Here is a 25,681-nt window from a genome sequence, read left to right on the forward strand (position 1 = left end):
TTTAAACAGTTCTTGTAGAGAAGAAAAATAAATTGAGTTATTGCTTACATATATTTTCCTAGAATTCATCTCTAATAGGTATTTCTGGCTCACTCTTCAAAAATTACAATCTCAAAAGAAATGAAAAGGAAGCTTTAGAACATACTAATGCAGTTTTAAAAAATAATAATAATATTTGTGGGTTTGGCTAATGGGAAGCAAAAATTAAAAATAATACATGGATAATTTTGCTGAATAGTCTAATAGTTTTAAAGACTCTCTGGAGACATGAAATATAAAACCTGTTTCTTCAAACATTTTACTTGATCATGGACTGCATTCTTGAATTGAATATTAAGGTCGCTTGTTAGAATTACTATTTAGAAGAGGGGTCCCCAATCCCCCCGGCTACGGACTGGTATCAGTCTGTGGTCTGTTAGAAACCGGGCCACACAGCAGAAGTTGTGAACTGCAGGTGAGCAAGTGAGCATGAACAACTGAGCTCCACCTCCTGTCAGACCAGTGGTGGCATTAGATTCTCACAGGAGCTCAAAACTGTCTTCCATGAAACCAGTCCCTGACGCTGAAAAGGTAGAGGACTGCTGATTTAGAGCATACATTTGTTTGACATAAACTGTGATTCTAGACTATTTGTAAAGGTTGTTTTCAAAGATTTTTATAAAGCTACCCTATTCAGAGTTGACAGGGAGATATCAAGTAACAAAATCTTGTGTTAGTGAAATGTTTTTCTTTTTAAGTGTTTAGGGTAGCGTTGAGTAACAACTGCTTTTCAAAAACAGATGTAAGAAATAATGTGGTATTAAATTCTTCTTTTGTAAAAAAGTTGACAATGGCATTAGAGGTTCAAAAACTGAACAGAGTAGATATATAAGGCAATACTTTTCCAATGAATAGTATTCAACATAAATGCATATGCACCAAAACAGTATAAAAATTTCACAATTTTATTCATTGTCATATTTTCAAGATAAAGCAGGTTCCTAACAGAATTTTCACAATGGTCTCTTTCGATAAATTGGTGAATATTACCACTGAACCATTTAGGATGGTGACCAACTCTGGCTGATGGTCTTGACATATCCAGGCAAAACCAAGTCAGCTCTTCTTCAAATTCCTATCTCTTCCCCTGTGAAATAGGAAGTGTACTAAGGAGCTCCATTGCCACTCACCCCCTTAAAGTCAAATTTCAATCATTTGTGATATATGTGTTTATATTTCCTTTGATTACTGTCTCCAGAATGGTATAGAAGTACCTATAGAAAGCTTTTAAAACTTTTTCAATTCATGATTTTTTTTTCTCAAAGAAACTGAAGGCATGCTGCATGTTATATTCTTTGTGATTCAGTATGTTTCAAGTTAAACTATCATTCATTTCCTGAAAAATCCTAGCCTTAGTCTTCTCCAATACTAAAACTCAGGAAATCATAACTGTCTAAATTTTTTCTGCCACTACAGAGTAAAACTGAGGTATTACTAATGAAATGCATTTAAACCTCTTGTGATTCATTACTTGGTTAAGTGATTTTCTTCAGAGAAGCTAAAAGCTCTTCGAAAGTAGAATCTCATGGGCCCTTCCATCTAAGTGAGGAAAGCAGAAGGCAGTTTATCATACTCGACCTCTTGACATAGCCAAAGGGAAACTGAAACTCTAAACTATGCTTAGCTAATATCACCAGAAATAACGGAACTCAAACAAACTAAGCTCCCAGGCAAGAGCTTCTTCAGAAACATGCCACTTCCTTCAAGCCCAGTGTAAATGCTAGATATTTTCATCTTTAACTTAGCCTATCAATTTCAGCTACAATTTATGTACCATATACAAATTTTAGAATGTAAAAATTATTAAACACACAGCTGAGGTAGCAACTGAAAACTATTGTTAAACTTGATTATTTTGTTGAACATTTAAAATATACTTACTATTTAGGGAGCAAAGTTTACAAATTGTACCAACATTCTGCTTTTTTCATTAATGCATAAAACCCTTTATGTTGGATAGCACGCCCGTCTTTTGTCCTGAGATCCAGAATCTCATTTAAATTAGTCTATCCCATCTTCACCTCAAATACGACATAGCTACAGCCTAACTTGTCATTAGTCTCCCAAATCCCATGTCTCTAACCTTCTGAACTGCAACATTAAACTTTAATGCACAAATGACCTTGCTTTCCAAGGAGACTCTAAATTCTTTCAGGGAATAGACCATGATTTAGACTTTTTTAAATCTCTCACAGAAACTGATGCTTAATACTTTACAGTCAGAATATGCTCAAAAAAGCCAGGCACAATGACTCACACCTATAATCCCAGCACTTTGGGAGGCCAAGGCTCCCAAAGTGAGTCCAGGAGTTCAACACCAGCCTGGGTAACAAGGAGATTTTGGGCTGAGATGATGGGGTTTTCTAAATATACAACCATGTCGCCTGCAAACAGAGACAATTTGACTTCCTCTCTTCCTATTTCAATACACTTTATTTCTTTCTCTTGCTTGATTGCCCTAGCCAGAACTTCCAATACTATGTCGAATAGGAGTTGTTAGAGAGGGTATACTTACCTTGTTGCAGTTTTCAAAGGAAATGCTTCCAGCTTTTGACCATTCAGTATGATATTGGCTGTGGGTTTCTCATAAATAGCTCTTAGTATTTTGAGATAGGTTCTATCAATGCCTAGTTTATTGAGAGTTTTTAGCATAAAGGGGTATTGAATTTTATTGAAGGCCTTTCTGCATCTATTGAAATAATCATGTGGTTTTGTCATTGGTTCTGTTTATGTGATGGTTTATATTTATTGATTTGCATATGTTGAACCAGCCTTGCATCCCAGCGATGAAGTCAATTTGATTGTGGTGGATAAGATTTTTGATGTGCTGCTGGATTTGGTTTGCCAGTACTTTATTGAGGATTTTCACATCAATGTTCATCAGGGTTATTGGCCTGAAATTTTCTTTTTTAGTTGTGTCTCTGCCAGGTTTTGGTATCAGGATGATGCTGGCATCGTAAAATGAGTTAGGGAGGAGTCCCTCTTTCTATTGTTTGGAATAGTTTCAGAATGAATGGTACCAGCTCCTCTTTGTACCTCTGCTAGAATTCAGCTGTGAATCCTTCTGGTTCTGGGCTTTTTTTTGGTTGGTAGAGTATTAATTACTGCCTCAATTTCAGAACTTATTGGTTGATTCAAGGATTCAACGTCTTCCTGGTTTAGTCTTGGGAGGGTGTATGTGTCCAGGAATTTATCTATTTCTTCTAGATTTTCTAGTTTGTGTAAAGGTGTTTATACTATTCTCTGATGGTAATTTGTATTTCTGCGGGATCAGTGGTAATATCCCCTTTATCATTTTTTACAGTGTCTATTTGATTCTTCTCTCTTCTTCTCTATTAGTCTGGCTAGTGGTCTATTTTGTTAATTTTTTCAAAAAATCAGTCCTGGATTCATGATTTTTGAAGAGTTTTTTGTATGTCTGTCTCCTTCAGTTCTGCTCTGATTGTAGTTATTTCTTGTCTTCTAATAGCTTTTGAATTTGTTTGCTGTTCCTTCTCTAGTTGTTTTAATTGTGATGTTAGGGTGTGAATTTTAGATCTTGCCTGCTTTCTCCTGTGGGCATTTAGTGCTATAAATTTCACTCTAAACATTACTTTAGCTCTGTCCAAGAGATTCTGATACATTGTGTCTTTGTTCTCATTGGTTTCAAATTATTTATTTATTTATGCCTTAATTTCCTTCATGAGTACATTTTTCAGTTTCCATACAGTTGTGAGGTTTTGAGCGACTTTCTTAATCCTAAATTCTAATTTGATTGCACTGTGGTCTGAGAGACTCTTTGTTATGATTTCAATTCTTCAGCATTTGCTGAGGGGTGTTTTACTTCCAATTAGTGGCCAACTTTAGAATAAGTGCTATGTGGTGCTCAGAATAATGTATATTCTGTTGATTTGGAGTGGAGAGTTCTGTAGATGCCTATTTGGTCCACTTGGTCAAGGGCTGAGTTCAAGTCCTAAATATCCTTGTTAATTTTCTGTTTCGTTGTTCTGTTCAATACTGATAGTGGGGTGTTAACGTCTCCTGCTATTATTGTGTGGGAATCTAAGTCTCTTTGTAGGTCTCTAAGAGCTTGCTTTATGAATCTGGGTGCTCCTGTTTTGGGTGCATATATATTTAAGACAGCTAGCTCTTCTTCTTGCATTGATCCCTTTACCACTATGTAATGCCCTTCTTTGTCTCTTTAGATCTTTATTAGTTTAAAGTATGTTTTATCAGAGACTAGGATTGCAACCAACTTTTGGGGTTTTTTTCATTTTCATTAACTTGGTAAATATTCCTCCATCTCTTTATTTTGAGCCTATGTGTGACTTTGCACATAAGATGGGTCTCCTACATACAGCACACCGATGGGTCTTGACTCTTTATCCAATTTTCCAGTCTGTGTCTTTTAATTGGGGCATTTAGCCCATTTACATTTAAAGTTAATATTTTTATGTGTGAATTTTATCTGGTCATTATGATGCTAGCTGGTTATTTTGCCTGTTAGTTGATGCAGTTTCTTCATAGTGTCAATGGTCTTTACAATTAGGTATGTTTTTGCAGTGGTTGGTACCAGTTTTTTCTTTCCATATTTAGTGCTTCCTTCAGGAGCTTTTGTAAGGCAGGCCTGGTGGTGACAAAATCCCTCAGCATTTGCTTGTCTGTAAGGAATATAACGTCTCCTTAACTTATGAAGACTAGTTTGGCTGGATATGAAATTCTGGATTGAAAACTCTTTTCTTTAAGAATGTTTGATATTAGCCCCCAGTCTCTTCTGGCTTGTAGGGTTTCTGCAGAGAGATCCACTGTTAGTTGGATGGGCTTCCCTTTGTAGGTAACCCAACCTTTCTCTCTGGCTGCCCTTAACATTTTTTCCTTCATTTCAAACTTGGTGAATCTGGTGATTATGTGTCTTGCGGTTACTCTTCTTGAGAAGTATCTTAGTGATATTCTTTGTATTTCCTGAATTTGAATGTTTGCCTGTCTTGCTAGGTTTGAAAAGTTCCTCGGGATAATATCCTGAAAAGTGTTTTCCAACTCGGTTCCATTCTCCCCATCACTTTCAGGTACACCAATTAAAAGTAGGTTTGGTCTTTTCACATAGTCCCATATTTTTTGGAGGATTTGTTTGTTCCTTTTCATTTTTTTTCTCTAATCTTGTTTTCACACTTATTTCACTAAGCTGATCTTCAATCTCTGATGTCCTTTCTTCTGCTTGATCAATTGGGCTATTGATACTTGTGTATGTTTCACAAATTTCTCATGCTGTGTTTTTCAGCTCCATCAGATCATTTATGCTCTTCTCTGAACTGGTTATTTTAGTTAGCAATTCCTCTAACCTTTTTCTCAAGGTCCTTAGCTTCCTTGCATTGGGTTAGAATGTGCCCCTTTAGCCCAGAGGAGTTTGTTATTACCCACTTTCTGAAGCCTACTTCTGTCAATTTATCAAACTCATTCTCCATCCAGTTTTGTTCCCTTGCTCGCAAGGAGTTGTGTTCCTTCGGAAGAAAAGAGGTGTTCTGGTTTTTGGAATTTTCAGGCTTTTCGTGCTGGTTTTTCCTCATCTTTGTGGATTTATCTACCTTTGGTCTTTGATGTTGGTGACCTTCAGATGGGGTTTTGTATAGACATCCTTTTTATTGTTGATGATGCTATTCCTTTCTGTTCATTAGTTTTCCTTCTAACAGTCAGTCCCCTCTGCGGCAGGTCTGCTGGAGTTTGCTGGAGGTCCACTCCAGACCATTTGCCTAGGTATCACCAGCAGAGGCTGCAGAATAGCGAAGATTGTTTCCTGTTTCTTCCTCTGGAAGCTTCATCTCAGAGGGGCACCCACCAGATACCAACCAGAGCTCTCCTGTATGAGGTGTCTGTCAACCCCTGCTGAGAGGTTTCTCCCGATCAGAAGGAATGGGGGTCAGGGACCCACTTGAGGAGTTAGTCTGTCCCTTAGCAGAGCTTCAGCACTGTGCTGGGAGATCCACTCCTCTTTCCATAGGCAGGAGGCAGGGACATTTAAGTCTGCTAAAGCTGTGCCCACAGCCACCCCTTCCCCCAGGTGCTCTGTCCCAGGGAGATGAGAGTTTTATCTATAAGCCCCTGATGGGGAGGGCTGCTGCCTTCCTTTCAGAGACGCCCTGCCCAGAGAGAAGGAATCTAAAGAGGAAGTCTGGCTACAGTGGCTTTGCCGAGCTGTAGTGGGCTCCTCCCGGTTCAAATTCCCAGTGGCTTTATTCACACTGTGAGGGGAAAACTGCCTATTCAAGCCTCAGTAATGGCAGACACCCCTCCCACTATCAAGCTGAAGTGTCCCAGGTCGACTTCAGACTGCTGTGCTGGCAGTAAGAATTTCAAGCCATTGGATCTTAGCTTGCTGGCCTCCATAGGGGGTGGGATCTGCTGAGCTAGACCATTTGGCTCCCTAGCTTCAGCCTCCATTCCAAAGGATTGAACAAACAGTTCTGTCTCACTGGTGTTTCAGGCACTACCAGGATATAAAAAAAATCTCCTGCAGCTAGCTCAGTGTCTGCCTCAGCGGCCACCCAGTTTTGTGCTTGAAATCCAGGGCCCTAGTGGGCCCTAGTGGTATAGGCAGCTGAGGTAATCGCCTAGTCTGCAGATTGCGAAGACCACTGGAAAAGCATAGTGTCTGGGCCAGAATGCACCCTTCCTCATGGCACAGTCCCTCAAGGATTCCCCTGGCTAGGGGAAGGAGTTCCCTTGTGCTTCCCTGGTGAGATGACATCCCACCCTGCTTCAGTTCACGCTCTGTGGGCTGCACCCCAGGTGAGCCAAGTAACTCAGCTGGAAATGCAGAAATCACTCACCTTCTGTGTTGATCTTGGTGGGAGCTGCAAACCGGAGCTGTTCCTATTCGGCCATCTTGACAGCCACCAATCACAATTTTTTAATGGCCTTTAATGTCACACCCATTTAGTTGGTTTCTTATAAATTCTATAATTTTGATATAGAATTCAAAAGACTTTAAAATCATAGGCTTCAATTGTGTGATTGTTATTGTGGGAAATTTCAGGAACATTTGAAGCTACAGATTGAAATAATAATAAACATTCTAAAATTTTTTTAAGTATTACCATAATTGATGCTTTTATATCACTTAATATAATCTCATCAGACTCTTCTTTCTCAGTGTTTTTTAAATTTAAAAAATGTAGATTAAGGAACAAAAATTCTGAAAGACATTAATTCATGCATTGCTATAATCCAATATCATTATGTTTAATTAAATAAATTACTTAGTAAATAAGTTCCTATCATCTTTCTAAATAATTTCCAGTCTACTTTTTTAATTATTTAATCAAAGTGTTGTTCTTTGCTCTTGAATGTTCTAAATTGGTATTACATTGAATGGTCCTATGAGGAAAGTTTCCATTAAAGCAGAAAAGATAGCAATGTATTTTTAAAATTCAAGCTAAGTCATTTTAACCATTCTCAAAGGTATATTTTTAATTAATGGAGCATGTGATGTGATGTTTTCATCTTTATATTTAAGAGGTTCCAGTTTAAAGGTATTTTTGTGTCTGTTAGATTTCATTTATTTATACTTACAAATGAGTAAATGTAGATCATGAATTATTACAAGATCTCATATGTAATCCCTGCCTAATTATTAATGAGGGCTAAGTCATAAAAAGCAACCACTGTCACTCATGGAGAAAAATATGTCCCATAGCATGCAAACAGCACTAGATGATTGATGGCTACAACAGAAGAGACTAAGCCCAGCCAAGCTAAAGAAACAAGCAGAGCAATGTGCCGCTCCAAACCATGGTTGCTTCCCAGCTGCGTAGCACAAACACAGTAATTCAACCTTAACAAGAAAATGAAAGGCAAATCACTATTAATCATAAAGCAACCAAAAACATTTGGTTAAACTAATGAACGCTACTTAAAATAGAGCAGCAAAAATCCACATTTAAAAAAAAAACTCATCAAAAATAGTTAACTTTTAAAAAGAAACAAAAATTAATTTATTAAATAAGTTAATTTCTTAATGTAAAATTTAAAAATGAATTTTTCTAATTTTAATGATGCATAACTTCAACATGATACAGTATGCAATAGTGTGTAATGCTGGAATTGAATTACTTTTAATTTCACTAACACAAACACCAGTATATGAGGGGTGGTGATAGGGCACGGCTCTTAAGGCTAACTCTCTAAGTTCAGGTACTAGCTTCAAATATGACTCACTAGCTGGGGAACCAAGATATTCTTTATTTGATTCTGGAGGAACTTTAAGAAGAAATTCTGTTTCATCGGAAAAATCTGTTTCTTTACCGTTACCTGTAGTCTACCCAATCACCTACAGCTAGGGTTGCCAGATTTAACAAATAAAAATACAGGATGCCCAGTTAAATTTGAATTTTAGACAAACAATAAATAATTTTTGCCTAAATTATACTTATACTAAAAACTTATGTGCTTTTTATTTGGAAAGCAAATTTAACTGCATGCCTTGTATTTTGTCTGGCAACCCTACCTACAGCACCTCTACTAATACTATACTTACTATTTTTCATTCTTTTTAATAAGCACACCATAACAATAGCATCATAAATCATGCTTTGTGGTATATGGCATGTAATTACACAATCATCTGGCAGCCTGTGTACAGAACTGCAATGGATTCAGTAGGATTTCTAACTTTTGAAAGAAAGTGGTGACCATTTATGGAATTGTTTTAAGACAGTTAAAGACATTCTGTTTCAATCTGTTCTTGATATGCTTCCTAAGGGGACATAACAACTTTTAGTATTTGCTTTTATCTAAATGGCAATAATTGGAATCTTCAATTGTGGATTTATGTATACAATTATAAAATTGATCACAGCAATCAGTTTTCTGCACACATAGGCATGTTTCACGTCACTATATGTATGCTTTTACAAAAGTTCCTTTGACGTTGCAAAGCTACGAGTTTTTAAAAGATTTGTTAACTTCAAAATTAGCATTAGTGAATATATTTTCAAAATCCACAGTTGATTGGTAAATTATAATAATCCACACATAAGAATTTTAAATCCTATGTTAAATAACAATTCTATGTGATCAAATATAGATATTGAATTAGCAAAAAATCAAAACTTTGACTACAATTTAAAATCACAAATACATTAAAAAAAATGTTTTGTACTTTTTTATTGTTGGTAAAACAAGTTTTGAACTCGAAGGTAATTTTGATCATCAAAACGTCTCAATAATAAAAGTCTTCTATGTGACATTTATACTATTTCAAAGCAATTTGACAACAGTTATCAGATGAACCAACCAATCTCTTGCAAATGGTTTTATTAAATAAGGCACAATTAATATAAACACTAATGAAATACTGGTATTTACAAAAGATCTATTTACTCCAAACTAATGAAAATGGATCTTCCAACCCAAATTATAAAAGTACAAAAAAAAAACTGTAATGGCAAACTTTTTTCTATTCCTCTCTAAAGCATGACCTAAATGATTCAATCTCAAGTTATCAATAGTATTTGTAATACTAGACACAAAAAGTTAGCAAAATTATATTTTATTTCATCTTTTATAAAAAAAATGTGCTAATATGTGAGAGTTATAGAAACATAGACTCTTGACCATGTGAAGATAAAGATCAGTAAGCTGAAACAGAAAACAGTTACATTCCCTGTGAGTCATCATATTCCATTGACTAAAAATCACAATTTAAGGAAATTCTGTAGCCAACTAAACACTTAACAACAGTGCTATGACCATTTGGGAGACTTTGGAAAACAATGTAAATCTTGAAGAACGAATATCTGACAACTTTTCTAAACTAGATCATAATCTCAGGAAACGATAAATTTAAGATCCAACAGAGTGCTTTTTTAATGCTACACTGAATTATTTTTCAAAACCTATCCAAAAATATGTTTTTCAAAAGTTTAAAGGATTTAATTATTTTTTAACCTTTATCATGATATCCACTTTTGTGCCAACACCTAGATTATATCCTCTTGTCGATGCTGAGTTTCTCTCCCTTCCAGTCTCCCTTGTTTAATGCTCCTAAAAACATTTTTCCCAGCTGTGCCAGTTACCAAGAAGGCATGTTTAGAAAAATAAGAATAGCCAACATATATTGAGCAACTATGAACAGTGCACTATGCCTGTATACATATCTATATGAATATATACACACAGTGTCATCTGATAGACTGGAATGTGAGAGTTACGAAGTGGCAGGAATTGGAGCTGCAAAAAAAAAGCAGGCTCCACATTGCACTGGGCGTCCTGAGCCGTCTAAAGAGATCTACACATTATTGCCAGGACAATGAGAAGTCATCAAAAAGTTTTAAGCAAGAAAATGATGCAACTGGATTTGCCTTTTAGAAATAATAGTCTAGCTACTATTCTGTAGAATTAATCAGGCAAAAGAAAATGGTTGGAGGCAGAACTACCAGGTGGGAAGATGCCACAGTGATACAGGCCAAGCTAGTGGCCTGAACTAGCATAGCAGTGAGAACTATTTAGGAGGTAGATCCAAGAGAATGTGGTGATAGATAGGATATGATAGAAGAGGAGGAAAAGGAGGCAAAGATGACATCCAGATTGCTGGAAAGGGCAACTGAAGATAGTAGTACTATTCATGAGATGAAGGACAGAGAAGGAAAAATCTAGGAACTTGGAAATATCCAGCAAACAGATATCCAGGCCTGGGTATATTCCTCATTCAATAAACATTTTTAAGCACCTGGCTTGGAGCTCAGCTCTATATTGTACCTCTGTCACAGCACCTATATTCTATATGAGCTTATAGTTTTAATACAATGGGCATAATATATGTCTGCCTCACCTTTGAATCTCTATATTACAAATATAGTCTTGTCATGAAGGCTAGAAGCATCAATGAACAGATGAATGAACGAATCAGTCATCGAAAGTAACTTTGCCAAATGTATTACAGTGTAAGAAGAATTGATTAGCATTGCCAAAAAGGCTGTTAGTAGGGTTAAATTTCAATGGCCTTGGCTCCACAACAGAGATATTAAATATACATCTAAAGATTTAACATAAAACTTTGAATAATAAGAGACAAGGTCCACATTATTCCTCACCCTCACATTTAAATCAATTATATGTCAACTCAATTTTCAATATTTGAAGAGTCAAAATCTATTATAACTAAGAAATTCCTTTATATATAATTACCTAAAGGATTAACATTGTTTTCATTTTACTTGTATCTCACAGGATGAAGTATAGGTAGATGACAGGCCACCCATGCCAGATGCAGTCCGTATTCACACACATTCACTTACGCTATTGTAAGCAAGGTATCTCAAGACAACTGATGGGTAGTTTGACTAAATACATGTCGTACATGGTTTGATTAAGAGACAGTGGCAGCCGATAGGACTGCTTCTCATACACTAGTCCACTGCTGTTGTGAGACTTACTGAAAACCCTCCCAGAAGGAAATACTGGTGGCTACAACTTCTAGAAAAGTATATGAATCCTGTCATAAAATGTTTTAGAGAATTACCAACTTTTCACTACTAGCCAATGGGAAGTGTTTTTATTAAAGAAACTGCTAGATAAATTGATTGTCATGTCCATTTTCTTAGGTACAGCCTAAAATACTTCTAAAATATATATCAACAAATATATTGCATTATTCACCTGCAACACTTATGGCAAACTTGAGGAATAGGCATTAAAATTCCCATTTTACCAATAAAGAAACTGAGGCTCAGAAAAATTTTTAAACTTGCTCATGATCACACACAGAGTAGCAAAAATGAGATTCCAGGATCCAAGATCAAATTCTCAAATCTGTATCCTCTTACCTGCCCCACACTGTCTCTCAAAGACTTAAGTTCCTATTAAGGAAAGTGAACCTAGCAATGATAGACTACATTAACTCAGGGCAAGATTCCTTCCCTTAAGGAAAGTAGAAGAGAATGAGTTGTCTTGGTTTAATTTGGGTGGGAGGTAGGAGATAAATCAAGCACATGTTTAACGCTTTGTAGGAGCTACAGAAGATTCAAGAAAAGTCTAAAATGTGTCCCTTTCTCCATGGAGTTGGCAGGAGACACTGTAATTTCCTAGTGTTTCTAGGATAGTTTCTAATATCAAAATCAAGGTTATAGCTGATTAGCTAAGAGAATACTGCCTATGCCTTCTAGTGAAAGAGCTTGTAGCCTTAAAACTTCCAGGAACACTGGCCCCTTTTTACTGTGGTGCTAGGATTGAGTCTAGTGTCATTCAGCAGCTGAATTTCAGAGTGAATCCATGACTGACTTACACAAAGATTACAGCCAAAATTCCAATTCTTTCAGAATGCTTTTGTAAAGAAAGCTATGTTTAAGTCTAATTGGTACAAAGAAAAAGGCAGAAGAATGTTACATTCATTATATCCTCCTGCACGCACTAACTTGTGTCTTACCCAGGAGAACCTGGCAGGTGACAAACACCTCAGACAAAAAAAAAAACAAAGGCACCACTGATTTTCAGCATGCTTGGTCAAAAAGCCTGCAGAAAAAAAAGGCAATATTGCTCCCTTTACCAAATTATTACTTATAATAAAATGAGTAATAGCTGCCAATTTTATGGTTCACTCCTTTCCTTGATTGTAAGGTTTTATTTTAAGATCAGTCATTTATTTAAGGCCCCTGCCTTTACAGAGCATCATTTTGGACCACAAAACTGAACAGTTTGAAATGGTTCTGGCTTTTAAGGAATTTACAGCCTAATGAGGAAGACAGACTCTTAAACAAACAAGTTGAATATCTGAATATGAGTCAGACGTGGTTTTTGTTTGTTTTTCTCTGTTGCCCAGGCTGGAGTGCAGCGGCACAATCACAGCTTACTGCAGCCTCAACCTCCTGAGCTCAAGCAATCCTCCCATCTCAGCCTCCAGTGTAAATGAGGCTACAGGTATGCACCACCACACCTGGCTAATTTTCATATTTTTTGTACTAATGGGGTCTCACTCTATTGTCCAGGTTGGTCTTGAGGTGCTGTGCTCAAGTGATGCTCCTGCCTCAGCTTCCCAAAGTGCTTGGATTATAGACTGATTTTTTAAAATACTTAAATTTTCATTCATATTTTTTACAGAGTCACAAATTTTACCAAAATGGCCATAATTCCAGGATTTTTTTAAAAAAAAAAAAGGAGTGTGAAGTCATCAGCCATAAGAGGCCTTTTGCTCAGTAAAAAGCAAAATTCAAAGATGTCATTGAATTGTAAGGTCCAATCTGTTTGGATAAATTAAAGAGGAGGCTATTCTAACAGATGCCCTCACAAAGTTTTAGGTGTCTCTTAAATCTGAGTTTGCGCCAAGATGGGAATTATGGAGACTTTTCTAAAATTTCAATCAACCTGAAGCAAGGAAAAAAAAAATTATATATTGTTCATTAAGATGAAATTTTAGATAAAGGAATGATCAAAACCAAGGACACAATACGGTGTCAAATTCGGTAAGTACTTAAAAATCATTTGCTGAATTAAATTGAGCGATGCTAAATTCATTTAAAGCTCATTCTTTTACTCTATAATTTGAGGAAAGTGGAGGCAACCTTTAAACAAAATTGACCCTTTAGTAAATTGTGCTATTGTTTGTCAAGAAGGAACAGAAAGCGTAACAATTACACATACTGAGGGTGGTTTACAAAACTTTTTTGGAAGAAATTTTAAGCTTAAAAAAAGTAACTATTTACTATATCAACCCAAATCAAAGTTTATGGGCATTTTTCTTTGTAATACTGTAAGAAATTAGAGAAAACCAATGATGACTAATCTGAACAGAGACACTGGAGCTGCCCCATTACCAGAAAGATGACCAGTACAACTACAACCTGGTTAGATATGGCAGTCAAAAGACAAGGTTTGTTCCATGACTCAAATACATCGCTTTATTCAAAGCCCTCTATGATAAAAGTCTTAAGAATTATTATTTCTTTATTTCTTTATATCTGAAAAGTCCTAACAATTCTTTCAAAACTAGCCTCAGATTTTATTTTCCTATTTCCAAATAGTAATAATCAACATTCATCAACTATCTGCCTTGTATCAACAACCTAGTTAAGCACTCTACATGAATTCTCTCATTTAAATCCTCCCCAAAACACCACCAACCACATATACATACACACACAAATATGTGTGTGTGTGTGTGTGTGTGTGTGTGTGTGTGTTTGTGTTCTAGCACTATGATAAAGCTAAGGATCAATGAGATTAAGTAACCTGTTCAGTACCACACAGCTAATAGACAATCAGTATTCCAATTCTGGTAATCCAATTCTAGGGCTTTTTAATGGTAGTGCTATACCCACCTCTTAGATCTAGCACTTAATTCTAGAAAATTATAGCCATTCTCCTAATCCCTAATTTATTTCTATTGTTTCACAGTTATTAAGAAAATCATCTTCAAGCTGGGTGCAGTGATGCATGCCTGTAATCCCATCACTTTGGGAGGCTAAAATGGGACAATCACTTGAGCCCAGGAGTTCAAGACCAGCCTGGACAACATAGGAAGAGCACATCTCCTAAAAGAAAAATAGAAAACCATTTTTAACTGATTTTTTTACCTATTATTTTTACTTATAATTGCTTCCCTATTGAAGAAAAGTACAATGGCTTTATACATCATATTAAATGGAATCCAGCTGCCATATCAAGCCTACCTTTGGTCAACTCATCATGTCCTCTCAAATTCAGGAGCGCAGTGTCTTGAATATAAAGACAACATTGCTGAGCTGTGGTCAAGAATTTTTTTTCCAGAAGAAAAATTCTCCTGATGGTTACATTTGTAGAAATATAGTAGTAGGTAAAACAGTCCACTACAGTGGACCACAGTGCATCTGGCATAGCAACCAGGGTTGTGGCCTAGGAACAATGTTTCAAATGAAACACTGACAAATCAGAACATGTCACTTATTGTGTGAATCTGGGCAAATACTTAACCTGTCTGTGCCTCAATTTCCTCATCCATGAAATGGGGTAGAGAGTCCCTACTTCATAAAACTAGTAAGAATTGGTATGAGTTAATACATGTAAAGTGCTTAGAATAGTGTCTGGAACATGGTAAGCACCCAATAAATGTCAGGGGTTATTTATTATAGCGGAAGTGTGGGAGGAGACACCTACGTAACTCCCTTCAAATATGTCCAGAGCTGTCATGTGAGAACTTAAACTTACTCTTTATAGCTCCTGAAGGTAGAAATAGGACTGCCTAAGAAAAGTGTCAGAGAATAACTTGATTTGGACTCAACATAAGAATTTTTTCAAACAACAAAAACAGACTGAAAATGAAATTGGCTTCCTTGGGAAGAGAGGAAACTCACTGCTGACTGGAAGCCAATTCTGCACATCTAGAAGGGTTCCTGCCCTAGAGTGGTTAACTGCAAAATGACCTCCAAACGCTCTCCTACAAGTTCACTACAGGATCTTTCAGACAGTGTATGGCACACAACAGTTACTCAAGGCATCCTAAATTGTTCTTGCTTGGTGTGTCTCTCTGATTCACATATGGTATACATTTGAAAGTCAGGATAAAGAGTGCAGCCCATGTCTGTGAGACATCATTTTGAAGCTAACTGGTTCATACAGATATTGAAGCAGTCCCTAGTAGCACATGAGCCATGTTCTGGTCTATTTTCCTAACCAGATTAAACAACGTGAACCCAAAAATGGAGGACTGTATGATTCCCTCATATTACAAAACACTTTGGTTCCTTCTCCAAATTAAGAATATATCCCATGACTAACTATTTTAACCTTAAAAACTTACAGTCTCCTCTTGTTCATTTTACTAATAAGAATCTCCTAATCTTCACATAAGCACGTGGCCACCCAGATAAAGAGTACATTTCCCAGCCTGCTTTGCCGCTGGGTATGGTCATATGACCAATGGGCCAACGGGCCAGTGGGATATGAACAGAAGTGGTATGTGCAACTTACAGGTCACTTCCTTAAAAATAAGCTAATCGCCCTCCACTTTCCTTATCCCGCTTCTTATGAACTTGTAGGCCATTTTCATCAAAGGGACAAGTCAACATCTTGAGTGGCCCAAAAAGAAGACCAAAAAATCTGGATCCCTGAATTACTTTATGGAGCAGAGACACCTACCTGGTTTGTAATAACCAGCTTAGTGTTACTTATTAAAGAAATAAACTATCTTGTTTGAGCCACTATGTGTGGGGGTCTCTGTCAGAGCAACATAGCCTCCTATCAAATGAAAGTATTTATAAACATGGAGGGTAGAACTCTCCACTCCAAAAGCTCAGAAGTTCAGCTAAATTCCTCCTTAAAAAAAGATTTTTATAGTGAAATTTTAAGTTCAGATGTAGATCAAGACAACTATCTAAAGCAAACAATACTTGGGAGGGCTGAGTATCACCACCAATGAATATACTTCCTGAAAGCTGAAAACAGAATAGCTTATAAAAGAAAAGACCCAAATGATAGGGGGGAAAAAAACAGTACTTGAAGAAAACTACTAAGACAGTACTTGTGGGTTATAGCACCATGATCCTTATAGGAATAAGACAAATAATATACCTTAATCATCTACTCCATCTTTAAAACGCTTATGCCATTTTCGACTGCAAGACCTAAAATCAAAATTGAAAACATTAATAAGAACATAGAAAGATTTAAAACATAATCAGATAAACACAGTTAATCTTTAATGTCCATACAAAGCCTCCGAGCAATGTTTTTGTAGCTTGTAAAAAAGCAAATTCTTTAAAAGATAGTAAGGTATTAGGCACAGTAGATAAAGAACTTCAATCAGAGTTTGGCTTTCTCCAGATTTTTCTTGAAGAAGTTCAGAACAGCAAAACTATCCACTTCAGAATTTTCATTTCATATAAATAAACATTTAATATCTACATCTAGGGATTTTTAAATTTTGATTTCACCTTTTTTATCTTATTTAATGCCACTAAGCCCGCTACATTCTCAGTTGATCCCAGTGTCAGCAGAAAGTACTGTTTTTCTCTTCTGGTTTTTAATAGGCTTTACGCAATGAAAAACATTCTGTAAGCTGGTCTTATTATCCATGAAACAAGACTGCAACTGATTCCCTATGATTTCAGCTTATATGGAAATTACATTTTGATATAAGGAGTGCCAAGGAAACTGGGCTTTGTTCTTACTTTAATATCTTACACTGCCATACAGGCTAGCAAGCATACCCCATAACACTGACAATGTACATAGGAACACAATAAACGACTCAAGAACAATAAGATAATAAATCCGTGCTTTTTTTATTGCATTTTAGGTTTTGGGGTATATGTGAAGAACATGCAAGATTGTTGCATAGGTACACACGTGGCAGTGTGATTTGCTGCCTTCCTCCCCTTCACCTATATCTGGCATTTCTCCCCATGCTATCTCTCCCCAACTCCTTACCCCCCACTGTCCCTCCCCCATTTCCCCCCATCTGTACTGTTTTAAGCCACTAAGTTTAAGCAACTTGTTACAGCAGCAGCAGGAAACTAATACATGGGGTTTCCAACATGTAACTTTTGAAGAGTAAGAAGCCCAAACCCCAGCCCTAGAAGTTGTGCCAAAACAATTACTTCAAATCCGTTGCTTTTTCTTAGATCCTTCCTACTTCCAACTTAAATGAAATAACATATATGCACCTAACTCAATAAACGGTGGTTGCTTTTATTGGAGAATAATGCTGGGTTGAACCACCTTAACTTTGTTTTTCCACTCAGCTCCATTCCAGCCAGATCAATATATTCTGAAATCATTGTTTGTTTTTTCAGTTTGCAGGTTTGGAAAACAAAAGAAAATGAAGATAAAAATATGCCTCCCCCTAACCCTAGTACACACACACGCACACACACACTAGTGAGCCTTGGCTTTCTCATCTGTAAGGTAGAAATAATAACGATAGCTCTTCCCAGGCTGTTATAAGAATTGAAGATACTGTAAGATTTTGACAATGTTGTGCTCGTTATTATTCTATAACATGAATGGTTGAAAGAAACCTCCCCTACCTATCCCTGGTATCATAAACAATTCTAATTAAATTGTCTAATTATCACAAATAATCTCATTTTAATGATTCTCTGAAAGAATGGGAATGGTAGTAGACTGCCAGCTTAGTAAAATGAAAGGGGAGAATTGGAAAATGGTTTCTAAGCTCCCATTCAGCTCTCCAATTCTGTATTAATGTAACTGAAATAATTAAGCAGTCCCAAGTTGGGGTATAAACATGTGTTATTTTTTTCCCTAACTGTCCATTCTCAGATCCTCTTTGTGTCTGTGTACTCCAGTTATTACTGATAGCTTACTCAGATTCCATAGTGTTTCATTCTCATTCCATTATCAGAAGGGTTATTTTGAGTCCTTATTCAGTCTTTTCCATTTTAAAACTTCAATTTCATGTTTGGTTCAAGGTCTTCTCTGTTTTACAGCCCCCACAGCAAGCTAGAATGGTGTATTTAGTGGCTAGGGCTTGGGGCATGTCTATTTTACCCACTTCTCCCTTTCTCTTTCCCCCTACACTTCCTTTCTAGGCTTGAGTTGGAGGATGAATAAATGAAGACACAGTCTCTCCATAAAATGGCCCCATAGGGATATTGCAGTCCCCATGGGTTGGCTTTCTCTAATCCTCAAATTAATACTGAACTTGACCACTGCTTCTCTCTGTGAGTCAGGCATCCAAAGGCTGACTCTCTATGACGTTGCTTATTCCCCATAGTGCCCTTCTTCCCTACACATTCATTATCCTGGTGTGGGAGATTTGGCATGAACATTGACCTTTCCCTTCCACCCCTCACCAGTCCCTGTCCCAGCCTTTTGTTACAAGGGTCCCTTTACCCAAGAAGCCTCTTTAAGTAGGGCAGCAACAAGAGGACTAGATGTCTCCTACAGTGTCCTCTTTCTCCACAAACAAGACAGCATCAGGGGGATCTGATGGTCTAGTAACTCATTGTGTTTCAAGGAGGGACAGATAGGTACCAGTCCAAACTTATGGGGAGACTTGATGGAGAAGGAGACAGTTAAATACCACCACCATTATCTGCCCAATCTTACAATCAAGAGTTATCTCTTGGCCAGGTGTAGTAGCATGTGCTGTAGTCCCAGCTACATGGATGGCTGACTCAGGAGGATTGCTTGAAGCCAGGAGTTCAAGTTCAACCTGGGCAACATAGTGAGACGCCATCTCAAAACAAATGAAAAAGAATTATCACTTGAGTCCTCACTCTCTCAACCTCAGAAAGAGTCATTATCTCTTCCCCCTACAATGAGATAAGTGGAAGGACTAGGCTTTCTTCAGGAACCACAGTGACCTCCTCTACCTCCAAGTCTACTTTCTCCCTTCCAGTCATCCCCTTATTTAGGCTGAGGAAAAGGGTTTGGGCAAAAGAAATAGTGAAGGTAGTGAAGGCAGTTTCTTAGTAAGGAAGGGAGTGTCATAGTTGCCTGAGTATGTGAATACTTGGAGCCTTTTATAAAGCAGTGGTGACTAATTCCAGCACTCACAACTACTTCCAGCCTCGTACACCGACTTCTATGATAATTTGTTTGTCAGAGATCATTTCTCCTTATTGGTAAATCTATCATGCTGAAGGTGCCACCATGAAGAATCTCCCTGGACTTTCTTAGGTCTGGGGTTAGCAAAATAGCCAAGTAGACAAAGCTTACTTTTAATGCCAATCATCACCAACAACAACCCAGAACAGTCCTCCCTTGATTCTTCTCAGGAATCTTTAGACTCAGAGAGCTTTGTGTCCAACCATCACTGCTAAGTGTGTTAAGGTGTCAGGTGCCCATTAATTAAAAGATTCTCCAAAGGAACCAAAGACCATCAAAATTTTTAAAATAAATAAATTCAAAAATGTACAACTTCTGGCAGAATGATTCAAGTAAAGACATTTGTCAAAGCATTTACTCAGCCCACGTTATAAGCATGGTCCCATCTGACTCCATTCCCCTCTGGCACAATTTGACCTTTCTCTTTCTCTTTGCTCCTTTCAGAAACCTCAACTATTGGTCAAACTTAGTGGCTAACATTTCTGAGTGTGACTTCTCACACCCTATGCAGTTCTTACTTTGATGACAATGTTGCTGGTTAAAGACCACTGTCCCAGTTGTAGGAAAGAAAGTTGGGAATCAAAAGTTACCTAAACTAGGCATGGGGGCACAGGCCTATAGTTCCAGCTACTCAGGAGTTTGAGGTGAAAGGATCCCTTGAGCCCAGGAGTTCAAATCTATCATGGGAAACATAGCAAAACCCCCATCTCTACTAAAAAAATAAAGGTTACCTCCCATTGGGACTTCTGACTTCCAATATACCTAGCATAAGTACACACACACACACACACACACACACACACACACACACAGAAACATCACTTCATTTATCACAAAACTAGTTTGTTCCCACACTCAATAAACATGAGAAAGTACCAGGAAAAAAAAAGTGGTTTAAGTTTCAAATGCTTGGGAGAACGCTTTCTTTTGGATGAAAAAAAATCACTTTAAGAGAATGTGACCAAATGCTTTGTTGCATAAGTGCTGCAATACAAGAGAGAGTCAAAGACCTGTATCTTTCAATAATTTAACATAACTTCAGATAGATAATTAAAACTGATGAACGAAAGAGAGCTGACTGTACCTTTAACACGAAGCAGTCTCCAAGTTATGGAGACAAACTTCTGGGTATCATTTGGCCATGATACTATATCTCTGCATAGCAGAATGGGTTCATTACCTTTAACACAATAAAGCATCCATAAGGGCACTAATTTCATGACATAATCATATATTTGCAGTTTCTACATACTGACTTTGGAAGTTCTAGCAAAAGTAAGAAATTAAGTAATCAGGTAGAATTTCAGTTTAATGAAATTTAACAAACATTAACACGTTCCTCCTACATATGAGTCACTGTATCTACCTCAAAGCTAACTGGGAGGAAATCTCAACCATACAGCATCATGTCTACTACCACTAAACGAAAGTTACAACTTCCTTGGACTGGAAACTTAAATACTCTTTATTGACCTATTGATAAGACAAAACTATCAAAATATAAAATAATTCATAACTGGTTACAATAATTAAGTAATTGTCCATCATTAGCTGATATAATATATACCAAAGTCAGACCATAAACTCTTGCTTCATGGTAAAGAAGGTAACTTCAAAGAATAAAAATACACAGGCATATCTCAGAGATATTGTAAATTTAGCTCTAGACCATCACAATTAAGCAAATATTGCAATAAAGCAAGTCACACAAATTTTTTTTGTTTCCTGTGCATATAAAAGTTATGTTTACCCTATATAGTAGTATATTAAATGTGCAATAGCATTGCATCTAAAAGCACAATGTATATAACCTTAATTTTAAAATATCTTATTACTAAAAATGCTAATGATCATTAGCCATAATCATAATGATTATGAGCCTTTGGCCAGTCATAATCTTTTTGCTGGTGGAGAGCCTTGCCTCCATTTTGAACACTGCTGACTGGTCAGCGTGTTGGTTGCTGAAGGTTCAGGTGGCTGTGGCAATTTCTTACAATAAGATAAAGGTGAAGTTGCCACATTTATTGACTCTTCCTTTCATGAAAAACTTATCTGTAGCATACAATGCTGATTGACAGCATTTTACTCACAATTAAAATTCTTTTTAATTCTTAAGAGTCCACTTTAAATTCTTTTTAATTCTTTTTAAGAGTCCACTCTCTTGAAAAATAGGAGTCCACTCACTGCTGCTGCTTTATCAAATAGGTTTATGTAATAATCTAAATCCTTCGTTGTCATTTCAGTGCTCATAACATCTTCACAAGGAGTAAAATCTATCTCAGGAAACCAATTTCTTTGCTCATCCATAAGAAGCAACTCCTCATCCATTCAATTTTTATCATGAAATGGAAGCAATTCAGCCACAACTTTAGGTTCCACTTCTAATTCTAGTTCTCTTGCTATTTCCACCCCATCTACAGTGACTTCCTCCACTGAAGTCCTAAACCCCTCAAAGTCATCCAGGAAGGTTGGAATCAACTTCTTCCAAATTCCTGCTAATATTGATATTTTGACCTCCTTTCATGAATCACAAATGTTCTTAATGGTACCTAGAGTGGTGAATCCTTTCCAGGTTTCAATTTACATTGCCTAGATCCACCAGATGAATCACTATCAATGGTAACTATAGGCTTGTGAAGTGTATTTCTTAAATAATAAGACTTGTTGATCCATAGGCTGCAGAATGGATGTTATGTTAACAGGATGAAAACATTAATCTCCTGTACATTTCCATCAGAGCTCTCAGGTGACCAGGTGTATTGTCAACACGCAGTAATAATCTGAAAGAATGCTTTTTCTGAGCAGTAGGTTTCAACAGTGGGTTTAAAATATTCAATATACCATGCTATAAACATATGTGCTGTCATCCAGGGTTTGTCGTTCCATTCCTAGAGCACAGGGTAGATTTAGCATAATTTGTTAAGACCCTAGGATTCTCAGAATGGTAGTTGAACATTAGCTTCCACTTAAAGTTACCAGCTGCATTAACCCCAGACAAGGCAGTTAGCCTGTCCTTTGAAAATTTGAAGCCAGGCATTGATTTCACTGCTCTAGCTATAAAAGTTCTAGATGACATCTTCTTCTAATTTGAGGCTTTTTAGTGCAGCCACCTTCAACAATAATCACTGCTAGATTTTCTGGTGAACTTGCTGTAGCTTCTACATCAGCATTTGCTGCTTCACCTTGCAATTTTACATTATAGAGACAACTTCCTTCCTTGAATCTCATGAATCAATCTCTGCTAGCTTCCAACGTTTCTTCCACAGCTTCCTCACCTCTAACAGCCTTCATAGAATTGAAGAGAACTAGGATCTCGCCGTGGATTAGACTTTGGCTTAAGGAAATGTTATGGCTGATTTGATCTTCCATCCAGACCACTAAAACTTTCTCTATATCAGCAAGAAGGCTGTTTTGCTTCTTATCATTCATCTGCTCACTGGAATAGCACTTTTAATTTCCTTCAAGCACTTTTCCCTTACATTCACAATTTGGCTAACTGACAAAAACGGCCTTGCTTAAAGCCTATCTCAGCTTTAGACATGCCTTCCTTACTAAGCTCAATCATTCCTAGCTTCAGATTTAAAGCGAGAGACATGAAATTTCCTTTCACTTGAATATTTAGAAGCCATTATAGAGTTATTAACAGAACTAATTTCAATATTGTTGTGTCTCAAAAAGTAGAAGGCCTAAGGAGAGGGAAAGACACTGAGAAAGGCCAGTCAGAGGAGCAGTCAGAACACACACATATCAATTAAGTTTACAGTCTTATATGGAGATAGTTTGTGGCACTCAAAAACAATCACAATAGTAACATCAAAGATCACTAATCACAGATCACCATAATAGATATAATAACAATGAAAAAGTTAAAAACCAAAATGTGACACAGAGACACAAAGTGAGCACAGGCTGCCGAAGTGAGACACGAAATGGCACCAGTAGACTTGCTCAACACAGGGTTGCAACAAACCTTCTATTTGTTTTTTTTTTTTTTAATGCAACATCTGCAAAGTACAAAAAAGCAAAGTGTGATAATATAAGGTATCCTTGTACTACTAGGAGCCTCACTCCTGTCAATGGAAAATGGAATGCAATATTAATGTAAAGTCATGGGTAATATATGTGAAAGGCTATGAAACTGAGAAAAACATGTATATAAGTAATCTTTGAGTTTCCCAAAACTGTTTTAAAAATTGTTTCTTTTTGATTTGCCAGCTGAACTTAGTGTTTAAGATGACAATAAAAAATCTGCTTTTTCATCCATACCAGCTAAGCTTTAAATCAATACTGTCTTAGAGAATGAGAATATATAGCATAAAGATTAAAAGCAACCTCTGGAGCTAGATAATTTGGACACACTTCTTGGCTCTGCTATTTATTAGCTATGTGACCTCAGGCAAGTCACTTAACATCCCTCCATCTGTAAAAATTGAAATAATAATAATACTCATAAGATTATTGTGAGAATTAAATTATTTGATACACATGAATGCTCAAAACAATGCCAGACTCATCATACAAATCCTATCAGTATTTGCTACTACTATAAAGAAAATTGATCAATAGGAAAACCAGTTCGAGATGTTACTAGGTGTTTTACATATTAGGTTAAACATAAAAATAAAGCTACTTACTATTAATAATATTTTTAAATATATAATATTTAATTATGGTATGAAATCAATAATTCCAAAATATTTCAAACCTGGAGTTCACTAAATGCTGAAGATGACTTTGCATCTTTTATATATGCCTCTAGGGGAAGCACGAGGCTCCATTCCCTCATCTCCATCCCTATCCCCACTTCCAAAAATTAGTTATCACCAATGATTAAGAAACTGCAAGTTTAAGAACACTGACAAGCTGTAATATATGGGGATGAAGCTTGCAAAGGAGAGGGAGGTCAGAGTGCATATAGCATCACCTGCTCTCTCTCCTCCCCAACCCAACAATCAGGGCTGACCTGTAGGAGAGCAGGGCCATCGCTCTTCTGACACCATTGCCCTTTTTCTGAGCCAAGCTTTAACCTAGCCTAAGCCAAGGGAGGCTTACAGAGGAAACACATTCTCCCCCTGCTGACCATGTCCCTGATTCCTTATTATCTGGCCATGTGGGTGTGTCCCTGATTAGACCACCCTCATCATCAACTGTCCGATCTGGGAGTAGGGTGTGGGCTTTAAGTATACAGACTATTTGGCTTGCTTTGGTTTAAAGTCATTTGGGCCTTGGGGAAAAGTGCCTACAACATGGTCAGGTCTAGCTTTCTAGAGTTCTACATTGTATTTTCGGTACCAGCTAACACTAAAGTGTTCTTCGGTCTCTTTTTGCCTTATTTGTGCATCCATCTCCCTCACATCAGAGAATGTCTCACAGAGAAGGTGTTCTGAATTTGAGTATCTCTGTTTTCTAAATACTCAGTAGCATCATAATCTATTTCTGTGATTTGTACCATGCAAATAATACAAGTTTGCCTGCTTGTACATATTGCCTGGGCTTAGTCTGTGTCCAGTACATACTTGGAATCTTTTAAAGGGCTTTTCAAAGACATGCATGCAGCCAACAAATATATTTTAAAATGCTCACCATTACTAAGCATTAGAAAAATATAAATCAAAATCACAATGAGATACCATCTCATACCAGAATGGCTATTATTAAGAAGTCAGAAAACAACAAATGTTGGTGAGGTTGTGGAGAAAATGGAGCACTTATATATTGCTGGTGGTAATGTAAATTAGCTCAGTCACTGTGAAAAGCAGTGTGGAGATTCGTCAAAGAGACTAAAACAGAACTACCATTTGACTCAGCAATCCCATTACTTGGTATGTATCCAAAAGAAAACACAGCATTCTACCAAAAAGACACATGCACTTGTATGTTCATCACAGCACTCTTTACCATAGAAAAAACATGGAATCAACTTAGTTGCCCACAAATGGTGGACTGGACAAAGAAAATGTGGAACATGTACACCATGGAATACTACACAGCCATAAGAAGGAACAAAATTATGTCCTTTGCAGCAACATGGACACAGCTGGAGGCCATTGTCCTAAGTGAACTAATGTAGGAACAGAAAACCAAATACCACATGTTCTCACTTATAAGTGGTAGCTAAACACTGAATACA

At 37.0% G+C, this 25,681-nt stretch overlaps 1 protein-coding gene and 1 long non-coding RNA gene across 4 annotated transcripts in view; one reads left to right on the top strand and one right to left on the bottom strand.

Annotated features, from left to right (window-relative positions):
• PLCL1 (phospholipase C like 1 (inactive)) overlaps positions 1–25,681 on the bottom strand; it is a 360,477-nt gene that overhangs the window by 327,620 nt on the left and 7,176 nt on the right. The gene's annotated exons all lie outside the window — the stretch shown is intronic.
• LOC116551986 lies at positions 21,462–22,215 on the top strand. Its single transcript, XR_004269149.1, has 2 exons — positions 21,462–21,668; positions 21,702–22,215. It is a non-coding gene; the product is annotated as an uncharacterized LOC116551986 (long non-coding RNA).

Source organism: Sapajus apella, unplaced genomic scaffold, assembly GCF_009761245.1.
Source record: "Sapajus apella isolate SASKATOON/1434 unplaced genomic scaffold, GSC_monkey_1.0 scaffold10, whole genome shotgun sequence".
In the NCBI taxonomy this organism is placed as follows: Eukaryota; Metazoa; Chordata; class Mammalia; order Primates; family Cebidae; genus Sapajus; species Sapajus apella.